Consider the following 12,556-nt stretch of genomic DNA (forward strand, 5'->3'; position numbering starts at 1 on the left):
AATAGGAGGGTCACCTCTGTCATTTCTTTACCCTTTGAATGGGATATCACCTTGCAAGGGAAATGCCTATTACCAAACATAGAGAGACAAGAAAACAGATAAACAGTACAGAGTACACGAGAGAAATTGTATGACAATTACTAACTACAAAGAAGAAAAATAAGATTGACAAGCTGGGTGTATTGGCTCACATGTTAACCCCAACACTCAAAAGGCAGAGGCAGTTAAATCTGCCTCTGAGTTGAATGCCAGCCTAGCCTATGCAATCAAGTCCAGGACAGCCAGAAGTACATATTAGGACCCTGTCTCCCATGCAAAAATCAGTCAAACAAACAAAAAGATAGAACCAAGGGGGTTTTACTGATGTTCTTACAAAGAGCTATGCATTCACTCCAGTTCTAAATCTATCTTCCAGAAACCTGAAGTGTCCCAATTCAAACTGTAACATCAATAAGATTTTACTAAAAGGCACTGCATGTTGTAACAGTTATAAATGGACAGATGAAAACATTAGCAATATGAATGTTGATCATAAATAATCAACACAGAGCAGGAGAGATGTCTCAGTAGTAAAGAGCTCTTGCTGGTCTTGCAGAGAGGTGAGCTCAATTGCCAATATTTACGCAGGGGATCACAACTATCCACTATTCCAAGTTCAGGATTTCTGAGACCATCATTTGATCACCGTGAGGACCAAGTACCCTTGTGGTGCATATCCATGCATACAGGTAAAATACTCATATTCATTTAAAAATTCAAAACAAATACAACAGGCAGGAAGAAGGTCATGCACCTGCAATCCAATGACTCAGAAGGCTCAGGCAGTATGAATATGATGAATACATGGCATCCTGAGAAACAGAATGATACACTCTGCCTAATTTTAAAATTCAAGATATGGGTGAAGCTTAGTACAATAGCATATGCTTGACATGTACAAAAACCTACATCCCAGGCCCATTACCCAATAATATAAAAACAAAAAATCCAGGAATATTGGCCCACCTTTTATCCTAGGACTTGGGAGCCAGAGTCAGGGTGACCTCTGAGTTTGAGGCCAGCCTGGTGTATAGAGATATTTAGGATAGTCAGGGCTACACAGACAAATGTTGTCTTCAACAACAAACAAAATTTAAAAGAGCAGGATACCAAACTGCCTTAGCACTGAATAGCAATTGCTTCTACTATAGTTTATGTGATTTAGAGATAGAGTCTATAATGGTGGTGAAGGCATGACAATACAAGGAAGCTGGATGATTAGTTTTAACCACAACACAGTAGACACAAAGAACAGGAAATGGGTTGAGGCTATAGAGACACATATCACACCCCCAGTGAGGAATTTCATCCAGAAAGGCTCCTCCTACTTAAGGTTTTACAAGCAATCAAAAGAAAGTCACCAAGGAGAGACACATGTTCAAATACTTCATTCTATTTGGGAGGTTTTTCCTTCAATCAACTACATTCTGACCCAGGTCACTATAGGATCATGGTCATCCACAAAGAAAAATGCATTTAGTCACTTCAATGATCCTCATAATCTGCAGCAGCCCTCATACTGTTCAAATATCCAAAGTCTCTTATGACACTCAAGACAATCTCTTGACAGTGACATCTTATAAAATCAGAAAATGAGTTATTATCTTTCACAAAATGCCATTCACATTCCAAAACAGAGAAATGGAGACATAGCAAGGAAAGACTAAACCAAGGCAAAACTGAAGCACAGCAGGACAAATATTAAATCTTGTAGCTCTGCTTCAGATGCATGGAGCTTCAGTTTCAAAGGGCTCAGATCACCCTATCCCTGCAACTTCTCATACATCTCTCTCTCTAGTTACTTCCACTCCCTGTATGCAGCTAGCTCTCCATGGAAGATGTCTCAAACCTTATGTATCTCAACATCTTGTGGTCACAAAATGCAACCCAGGCTGTTGTGGAATATTATTTTAAGATGTGTTATATTTGTCTATACTGTGGAACATTTGTTTTAATGATGCAAAGATGTGTTGCATTCTTTTATGTTGCATTTGTTTAATTCTGTAAAGTTGTGATACTTCTAAAGCCTGTCTAAAATACTTGATTGGTCTAGTAAAGAGCTGAACAGCCAATAGCTTGGCAGGAAAAGATAGGCAGAGCCAGCAGGCAGAGAGAATAAATGGGAGGAGAAATCTGGGAGGAAAAAAAAGAAAGAATGAGGAAGAAAAGAAGAGAACACCAGGGGCCAGCTGCACAGCAAGTCATGGAATAAGAAGCAAAAAAAGGTACACAGAATGGAGAAAGATAAAAGCCCTGAGGTAAAATGTAGATGGGGTAATTTAAGAAAAGCTGGCTAGAATCAAGCCAAGCTAAGGCCAGGCATTTATGAGAAGAATAAGCCCCCATGTTTGTGATTTATTTGAGAGTTGGTGCAGGCAGGCCCCTAAAACAGTAAAGAATTTTTAAAAAATCCAACAACACTAGGCTTCATCCTCACAGCTTCATGCAATCTCCTCACTGACTCTGCAAAACACAGATGCCTACAACAATGCTGAACTGTAACCACAGACTAAGAATCCATGACCTTAAATCATGATTCCTTCTGGTTTCCAGGACCAACACATGATGAGTGATCCTGCAAAGTCTGATTTCTTAACTGGGGTGGACACTAATATACATGGACCATAGGTGCAGCAGGTTTAGTATGAAGCTGCTTCCAGGGACTAGGAATCATTTGCTTACTCCTTCCATAAATTGAAGGTTTAGCTGCATGGAGCTAGGTCATTTTACTAGGCTTTCATTCCATAGCAAGGGCATTCTCTATAATGGTGATAAACTCCTTGAAAATTCCTGCCTGTTTCAGCACTTGACTGCCATCTGAAACTACCCTTTCATTTTCATTTATTTCTGCCCCACTTGTTTTTTTTTTCAACTGTAGACCTGAATGAGTCATCAGTATTAACCATCCAACAGATTTGATATTCCATTTAAGAAATTAGCCCATTATTTTTTAATTCTGCATTACTAAATTTCCAGGGCATGGGCAGAATAAGATTTTGCAGCCAAAATATCATACAAATGACCTCTAGCTTAATTTTTATGGAGTCTATTTCTGACTGAAATCCTATAATCTCAAAGTCCACTTTCTGCCATTATTCTTAACATTCCCATCTTCCTGGTCCTACAAGAACAGCCAATTAAGTTCTGTATACAACTTACTCTGGTTTTCGCCACCTAAAGTCCCGATATCTTTCACATTCTTCCAAAAGACAACGTTCCCATGTTCTACCTAGCAACAAAATCACTTTTGTTTTTCCATTTTTTTTTGTTCTAACTTGGTTTTATGCTGCTGTGATTAAATCCCCTAACAAAAAACATCTCAGGCAATGAATGGGTTTATTTGGCTGATTGTGTCAGAAACTCAAGCTAACAATTGAAGGCAAAACCCATGGGCAAAGATTGTTTCCTGGCTTTCTCTCTTGCCTAGTCACTCTCATGCTCATATTGCTCCCTTTTCCAGCCAAGACCCACTTTCTTAGCAATATTGCCACCCTCAGTGGAGGAGTCTTCCCTCATCAATCTTCAATCAACACAATCTATCACAGACATAGCAGTTTCTGGCTATTATGAATAAAGCCACTATGAACATAGTTGGGCAAGTGTCATTTTGGTAGGATGGAGGAGCATCTTTTGGTTATATACCCAAGAGTGGTATAGCTGGGTCTTGAGGTAGATTGACTCCCAGTTTTCTGAGGATTGCATATTGATTTCCATAGTGGCTGTACAAGTTTGTACTTGCAACAGCAATGAATCCCTTTGCTCCACATCCTTGCCAGCATCAGCTGTCACTTGTGTTATTGAACTTAACCATTCTGACAGCTGTAAGATGAAATCTCAAAGTAGTTTTGATATGCATTTCCCTGATGGCTAAGATGCTGAACATTTCTTCAAGTCTTTCTCAGATATTTTAGATTCCTCTACTGAGAATTCTGTTTAGAGGGATACCCCATTATAATTGGATTATTTGGTTTGTTGTTGCCTAGTTTCTTGAGTTTTTTATTATCCTGAGTGAGGCAACCCAGAAGCACATAGACAAACATGGTGTACTCACTTACACATGGATATTAGCAGTTAAGTATTGTAGAATCACTGTAATCACAGTTAATCACAGTACAATCCATAGATGCAGAGAGGCTAAGTAACAACTCTAGGAGAGATGCATGGATCTCCCTGAAAAGAGGAAATAGAATAGATTTTTGTGGGTGGACTGGAGGCAGGTGAGGATGGGAACAGAAAGGGTCAGGTGAGTAAGGAAGGGACAGAGGGGGAAAAGACAGGGAGAGGTGACTGGAATGGGGAGCTTTTAGCAGGGAATGTCAGAACAGTGCAGTACAAACTTCCTGGAACCTATAAGGGTGACCCCAGTAAGGACTCCTGGTAATCAAGAATACAGAGGCTGAATCAGCCATCTTCTGTAAGCACATAAGGCTCTCAGTAGTGGGACTGGCACACCAAGCCAGCCACACAAGTTTAGAACCACACTTGTCCTGCCTTCAAGATATGCAGGAGCAATGGTGACTCAGAGCTTCTATAGTGGCCAAGCAATGACTGGTCTAACTTGAGGCCCAAGCTGTGAGAGGCTACAGGTCTTCTTAGATAATCAGAAGCTTACACACAGCTCCTTGCTTGCTCATGAGAGGCTACTTAGATATATTGCATGAGGGGCTCACTTTGCCTCTGCTGGTGAGTTTGGTTTCGGTCTTTTCCAAGACTAAGCAATTTTGTTTGGAGCTTTAGAGGCTTCTGCCCAGCACCATGGAGGAGCCATCAGAGCTGTTCGACCCTGTTCTGAAGTCAAAATCCCCTCAGACAAGCAATGAACAAGACTCCTGTGATGATTCAGCCTCACAGCCAGAAATATTAGCAAAGGACTTGAAAAAGCTGACCCTCAACCCCAGTGCCAAGAAGCCTCCTTCTTTTCAGCCAGTACATAATCATCACCACTGACCCCTACCTAGTGAAGATGAGACTGGTGGAGAACAAAAGTGAAAAAATCTTGACAGAGGTCCAAAGTGCCTTTCCCAGGAGATAAGTCTGCACGTTGCTGTCTGTGTGGAAAGATCCTGTAGCAAGGATAAAAAGATTTATACGGACTGAAAAGGAACTAAGAAGTCATAATGGAAATGGATATGAAGAAAGTGAGCCATTCAGATGCCTCTGTACTTTCTGCCTGTAACAAGGATGCGATCCTGCTGAGAATGCTAAAACAGGGCAAAATTAGGACAGTCAGTTCAGGGCTAAATTGTGCACTGCTCTTACTGCTGATAATGGCATGCAGCAGATGCGAAAGCTTTTTTTTTTTAATTAATTAATTATTTTATTTATTTATTTATTTTAAGATTAAACTGTACAGCAGTGAGTTAGTTCTATGATAGTTTTAGTTTTAGTTTTTTTCCTGGTGCTGGGTGATCTCTTTCCACACTTGTTACCATTAAATGATAGAGAATGTGTGAAGTTTGAATACATACGAATGGCTTTAAGTTTAATTTGACCCAAAAAAGCAAGAATCAGTCTCAAGTATTCTGTGAGCTTTACAAGCCTCAAGTCTAGGGTTAAATACAGTGACTTGAAAGAATGTCAGTAGAATTTTGGGATGGTTTGGTTTAGAAGGTAATAATTGGAATTGATCTTTTTTTTCTAATTCACAGAAATTTGCAATAAAGGCAATCTTATCTTAATTTTAGTAATAAATAAACACAGAGAACAAATTAAAGTGGAAAAAAGATATATTGCATGAGAGATGTCAGATGTCTCTGTTTTTAGTCATGTCTTTATCTATGAATGCAACTTTTTAATGACTTTTATTGCCTGAAAGAGTTTGTTAGAATATATAAACTGTAAAAAGATATGACAGGACAGAGCAATAAGAGAGAACAGCATGATGAGAACAACATGAGAGAATAAAGAAAAGAAACCATCACGAGAGTACATGAGTGTTCTTATTTCCCTAGTAACCCTCAGATAGAAACGTCTTAGCTGTACCATGCTGTGGATTTCCCTTTGATCCCTGAGTGCTGGTCTAAAGGCTGGACCTCTGGGGCAGTTCCAGGAAACTGCAGTTGGGATGTATTGTATGAGAGAATACATTTTTTTAAAAAAGAAAGAAAGGAATGTGAACACAGTGAGGGGAGGAATAGAACAAGGCAAGACTAAAATTCAGCACAGTCCTTAAACAAGAACAAGATTCTAATAAAAATTAAACCACAAGAAGTCACTGGCCAGCACTCATCCTGTGCATCCACTTCTGTCCTTTGCCAATAATAGAAAATGGATAGGTCGAGGAGAGCTGTTCCACCAGAGTTGGAGAGATTTGCTTGAAGCTTTCTGATATTTTAACTTTGTAGAAAATAGTTCTGATTATTAAAAGGATCTCATTCTCTTATAATAAAGAAAAGCGCCGGGCGGTGGTGGCGCACGCCTTTAATCCCAGCACTCGGGAGGCAGAGGCAGGCGGATCTCTGTGAGTTCGAGGCCAGCCTGGGCTACCAAGTGAGTCCCAGGAAAGGCGCAAAGCTACACGGAGAAACCCTGTCTCGAAAAACCAAAAAAAAAAAAAAAAAAAAAAAAAAAAAAAAAAAAAAGAAAAGGATAATTGTTAGAATCACTTAGGCAGCATATTGTTTCCTATGACTGATGAATGCCTGTAAGTCTGCATCAGAGAGAGAAAATAAAAACTTTTCAAAACAAATGCAAGATAACAGATTTTTAAAGAAATGGTGTATGATTTGTATTGTACACCTAAAGCAACTTGTTTTGCTCTACTTGCTTTATGAGTTATAAGAAGTTTTGAAAACAAGTTTATCTCCACATTTTGCGTATGTTTGTATGATGTAGAATGTCTTCCATGCATATACAGGTGACATACAAGAAAAGAGGGTGTCAGATCCCCTGGATATGGAGTAGCAGGTAGTTATGAGCCTTCCAACTTGGATATTGGGATATAAACTCAGGTTATCCCTAGAAAGAATACATGCTGCGTCACCTGCCCATCCCTATATTACTTTTATCCAATAATATAAAAGTCTTCCACAGATTAACAACAAAACCTACATAAACAAAGGAGTAAATAAATGATCCATGGGAACATGATGCATCAATATGAAGAGGTTGTGTATGGTAAATTGGCAGCATGAATTAAATATACTCCAAAGAAAAGCCTCAACCATTTATGACAGGATTCCTGATTCCAATGCTACATACAAAGTGGAAACACTCAGAATGCTCAACAGGATTATGAAAAAATAATACACATATTGACACCATGTGACTTCTAAATTTACCACAAAGCTACAACAATCAAGAATATATACAATATTTGTGAAAGAATACAGGAGACAGAAAGAGCCAAGAACAAAAACAGGAAAATATAGTCAACTTATAATCAAAAGACGGAAAGAAACTCAGGAGGAAAAAGGTGATCTTCATCAACATTAGCCAGCTAACTATGATTCCATATGTATAGAAATTAACACAGGCTTCACAACTCCCACAAAATTAACTCAAAGTGACCCTTAAATGTTATATTTCTGACAATCTAGCTATTGATATTTCTTCAAAACAGGGAGGCCCCAAACTCTAGAGCTTTCTTGGCAAATGGAGGTAATCTCCTGCTATGGCTCTGCAAAGTCTCATGTCCCCTTGTGGCAAACCCAGTCCCACTGATGCCCAATCACAAGAGAGTTTAGGAGAATAATTTAATGTCTATTTCCTGCCACATGGGTTATGCCACATGATCTGGAATCTGCTCTATCCACTTGTCTAACAACATGCAAATATATTACAAGTATCACAGCCTTCTATAGCCAGGGTGGCAGAGCCTCCCCTTCCTCACAAAATCCACACTCAGGGAATCTCAGAGAAGGGACACAACCCAGGTAACCATATGGACAAAAAGAACCATAGTCTGGCTCATGGTCCATCCCAGTCACAGAAGCTCTGACAGCTCAGCTGAACTGCTACTCTTGGTCTGGGGTCAGTGGTCCCCACACTCACCATGGCATGTCTTGTGATCTCCCTCACAGCTCCCTACAGCAGAGCCAGAGGAGAGTCCTGGGAAGAACCTGCAAGCTACCTCCCACAGGTACTCCTAATTGCTAAGCCTTCCCAGGGTCTCACATTAACTGAGACCACCACCCAGCTGGGACTCAGGATAGTAGCAGCTCCCCTACTGAGTGATCGGAGATCAAATGACACACAGCAGAGGCCTTACCAGCTCTGCCCTTCCACGTTAGGGGCAGACAGGACCCTAATCTGGGAAATCTGTATTTTAGTAGAAATACTTCCAGTCTCCCAGAGCACTCCTGTTCCCCTTCCAAAGCACACAGTCCTTTGTATACAAATACACACTGATTGTCCAGTGCAGCCAATCCTTTGCTTCATAGCTAGGAAGTCCTGCATCCAAACACAGGTCCCATTCAAAAAAGGAACTATTGTTACTATGTAACTGTTGTTAAAGAAAAACAGGCCATGTATTAGAAAACAATGAGTGATCAATGGTACGGCTTGCAGGCAAGAAAGAGGCTGTGGGCATGATGTAGTCATAATCTCAAAGAATTATTTTGGAGAGTTTAAACAGAATTCATGGCCATGTGTTCCAAAGACTAGGGATTTGCATGAAAGTAAACCAAGGATTACTTACATCTTTTTTCCCCCTGAGGCTATACATCATAAACAAGGAAAATAGCAGTCCTGTTAGGCAGGGCCACACCATTTTACCCAGATCTTCTGTATTGGTTGAACTTGTGTAACTACAGGAATTTGGCTTAATGATAAGGTCAGTTATTTACCCAGATTATTGATTGCCCTGGTCTGTGGACCCCAAGAAATGGCCAATCAGGACATTTATAGAACATCTAAAATTGACTACATGACTCCACACTGCCAGTCTCAGTATTGTTGAAGCAGGAAAGCTCTCACTCTCTGTTCTGCCCCTCCCTTTCTGCACTGTCACTACATCAGCTTCAAAGGTGGTCAGTGAACTCAATTCTGGCACAGATCCCTCTTCATTAGTATGTCCCCTCAAAAAGCTAGAAAGACTGGGGGACACTCATTAACTGGTCTATTTTTCCTTCTCACTGGGCCCAGCCTGGAAGGAGTTACAGGACTGTCTTCCAGCACTGGGCAGCAGAGGCAGAATTAGGTGTTCAATGCAATTCTCAATTACATAGTATGAGGCAAGCCTGGGCTACAGGAGACATTGCTCTAAATAGAAATCAATAATCAACACCTCTTGAGAGAAAAGGAATGAAACTATTAATGACCTAAATACATTAGAGAACAGAACAAGTAGAGATAAGAGCAGGGATGTACTTAAAGAAAGTGTTAAAAATAATACCAATAAGTGATATTTTAAAATGATAAAAACAATATATTAAGATAAAAAAAACTTAGCTATATTGACTTCAAAAAAGAGTAGGACCTTCTCTAGTAGATGGAATACCATTTGTAAAAGATAGATTGATTTTTTTTCCCTTATGCACTTGTTGGCTGCTGAGATCTGTAACCTGACACAGAGAGTTACATTCAATGGCCTTTTTCTCAAACCTCTGAGCTGACATACCTGTGTCAAGCAGGACTGAACATATCTGCATAGGAGAGTTGCTTAATAGAAAATTCAATACCTTTGGTGCAAGTTGACCTTCCCAAATTGTATACCAACAAGTCTGGTTTGTCTTCATTCACAAGTCATCAATTGGTACATGCTGGGAAATTACAAAATCACCACCACCACCACCCCAGCTACAATCAGGTCCTTTTTCATAATGTTGACTCCAGCAGCTGATTGCCTACCCTATTTACCCCAGCAGTGTACACAATAAATGATTCCTTCTATTCTGGTCTGACGGTATAAACCATTCTCTACATGCAAATCTTTTTCCTTTTACTGCAATGGATATTCAATTGCATGACTCAAATGGATAATTTTGAAACTCTGAGGTGGTAAAATCATTCAATTTAAGATTTTGCAGGTGTAATATAGAGGACAGCAAGGTGTCACTGCCCTGGAGAGCAACAGACTGAGGCCAAGGCCACTTATGTCAACATAGGAGATCTTGTTTCAGAAACATTTTTCTAAAAGGCTAGAAGCGCAGCTGTTCCAGAATCAGTATGCCTTCCCGGGGGGGGGGGGGGGGGGGGAATCACTCCACACACTTAAGAGATTAATAAAGAAAACTCTCTTTAATGACAGCATGCACTCATCTCTGGTTTTCATTCTACATATGCTGTCATCCTTGTGTCTTTTAGGTTCAGGCTCCCGGTTACACTTCGAACAATTTAAATAGAGACAAGCAACTTGCCAGTCTAGACACTTAGGCAGATGGGAGCGTTACACAGCAAACATATTCCCAGAATTATTTAAGTACACCAGGGACCTCAAACAGCAGGACCTTCTTCAGTGATGGGTCCTGAGGTGAAGGTCACAGGGGATGAGAAAGAGAGGAAAAGTAGAAGGTAGAAAAGATAAAAGCTGGGATGGGGAGGTCTTGCACAAGTCATAACAGGCTTTTCAGTCTTCTCTCAGAGATCAGGCCTCAATTTCAGGTTCCTGAGATTTGAGCAAGCAGCATGTACTGTGACCACTCAAGATTCAACCAAGTGTTTACTGTCTGGAACACCTCACCAACTTAGAGCTACCTGAATGAGTCAATGTGAAAGTCTGGGCCAGAGTCATGTCCCACAGTCAGTATGTGCTAGGTCAGCCAGCCTCCATGGCAGCTCAAGGACAAAGCAAGAGACTTGTCCAGGCCTGTAACCCCTAACTAACCCTAGCAAATTTAAAGTTACTAACCCAATTGCAACTCGCATAAACCAACCCTGAGTCTGTTCCTATGTAGTCTGTAGACCCCAAGCCCCCTTTGTTTTAAAAACCCTGCCCCGTTGCTATTCTGGGTCTCTCCTGCTCTGCTGCTGCATCAGATGGATGGAGAGACCTGAGTTAACTCGTAATAATAAAAAGACTCTTTGCTTTTGCATCTGATTCGGTCTCTTGGTGGTCTTTGGGGGACTCTGAGTACAACACCTTAAGGTTGGTTGTGACCCTGTAATGCCTCCTTGGGCAGCCCGTTAGAGGCCTGTTATTTGATATAGGGATGGGCTTAGTGGCTGGTTGTAAATCAAGGATGTCTCTCTGTAATGGATTGGGGCCGAATGTTGGGATAATCCTGGTGAATAAATGTATATCATAGTATCCTAATCTCTAACAGTCCTGGTTAACATACTGTTTATCTTTGGGGTGTTTTAGAGGTAACTTTTGCTCAACTAAATTGTACTTTGTGAGCCTTATTATCTCCTAAGCATTGGTAAATCCTTTATATCACCAATTCTACTCTTCTATATCACAACTTAGTAGTGGAGTACTACCCAACACATGAGATGCCTTTTACAACCTCCACAAAATTAACTATAAATGTATTTTACACATAAAGGTTAAATGCAAAGTGCTGAATGTCTAAGCCTCCCCAGTCTGGCAACCTGCCTTCCATGAATGAACCAAAAGCATGTTGAACTTGAGTACAAAGATCTTTCTACATGCAGCTCCCTACTCCCAACGCTTTGCACAGATGAGGCCACAGAGCAAAGTTATTCAGGGGAAGGCACCTTGTCAGGGCCCTGTACATGCGCAGCTTGGGGTCTTGCATCTTACGGCATCAGCAGGCACTGGCGACTACATGGTCATGTAATCTGTGCCTTAAAAAAGCCGGACATGGACCCGCACCCTTGCTCTCTGCTCTCTCTCCGTTCCCTCTCTGCTCCCTGCTCTCTGCTCTGCTCCCGCCATCTTTCTTTCTCTCCAAGCCTGGCTCTCCTCCCTCCTATCCCCTCCTTCTTTCTAATAAAGCTCTTTGTAACTCTGGTAGTCGTGGCCGTGACCTGTGACTTTTCTGCCAGTAACCAGCACCACCACCAGTGCCATTTATCATAACCATCATTTGGTGCCGTGACTCAGATAGGAAATTCTGTGCACTCAGCATCTGGGGCTGAAGGTTGTTGGAAACCTAACCAAGGACCTGCGACTGCCCTGCCCGCTAAGCATTTGCCTGCCACCGTGGTGCTGGGCTTCTGCTGCCACCACCGACACGTCTCCCCAAGATTGGTGAGTCCCCCACCATTTCCTGCGGCTGCAGCCTGAGCTATATTACTCGTGCCAGACCCCAGGGGGGTCCTCAGCTGCATACCACAACACATTCTATCCTGACAAAGTATAGGATGCTGTTCCCCTCCCCCCCCCCGGGGGGGGGGGAGGATCTTCTGGGTACGTATGCCCCAGCCCTTACCCCTACAGTCAGGGTAACCTGTGCTGTTAATGCCAATTCTCAAGGATGCTTGAGATAGGAGCCTGGGATCCTGTTTTTCATTTTTCTCTCTCTGTGCTGCAGCCATGGGACATAGGGGCGGATACCAGTAAATCTGGCCGCATAACAGCTTCATGGGAACTTCTGCCAGTGAACAGGCAAATGAAAAGTTACCTTATCCCCAAGTTTTCTACCGAAGCTCTGAACCTCACCCCCACCCCCCT

At 41.5% G+C, this 12,556-nt stretch overlaps 1 protein-coding gene across 4 annotated transcripts in view; it reads right to left on the reverse strand.

The window, feature by feature from the left end:
* The window catches only part of LOC128107569 (zinc finger protein 431-like), a 60,150-nt gene that overhangs the window by 25,386 nt on the left and 22,208 nt on the right, over positions 1 to 12,556 (reverse strand). The gene's annotated exons all lie outside the window — the stretch shown is intronic.

This window comes from Peromyscus californicus, unplaced genomic scaffold (assembly GCF_007827085.1).
Source record: "Peromyscus californicus insignis strain IS unplaced genomic scaffold, ASM782708v3 Scaffold_12__1_contigs__length_115047231, whole genome shotgun sequence".
Taxonomy (NCBI): Eukaryota; Metazoa; Chordata; class Mammalia; order Rodentia; family Cricetidae; genus Peromyscus; species Peromyscus californicus.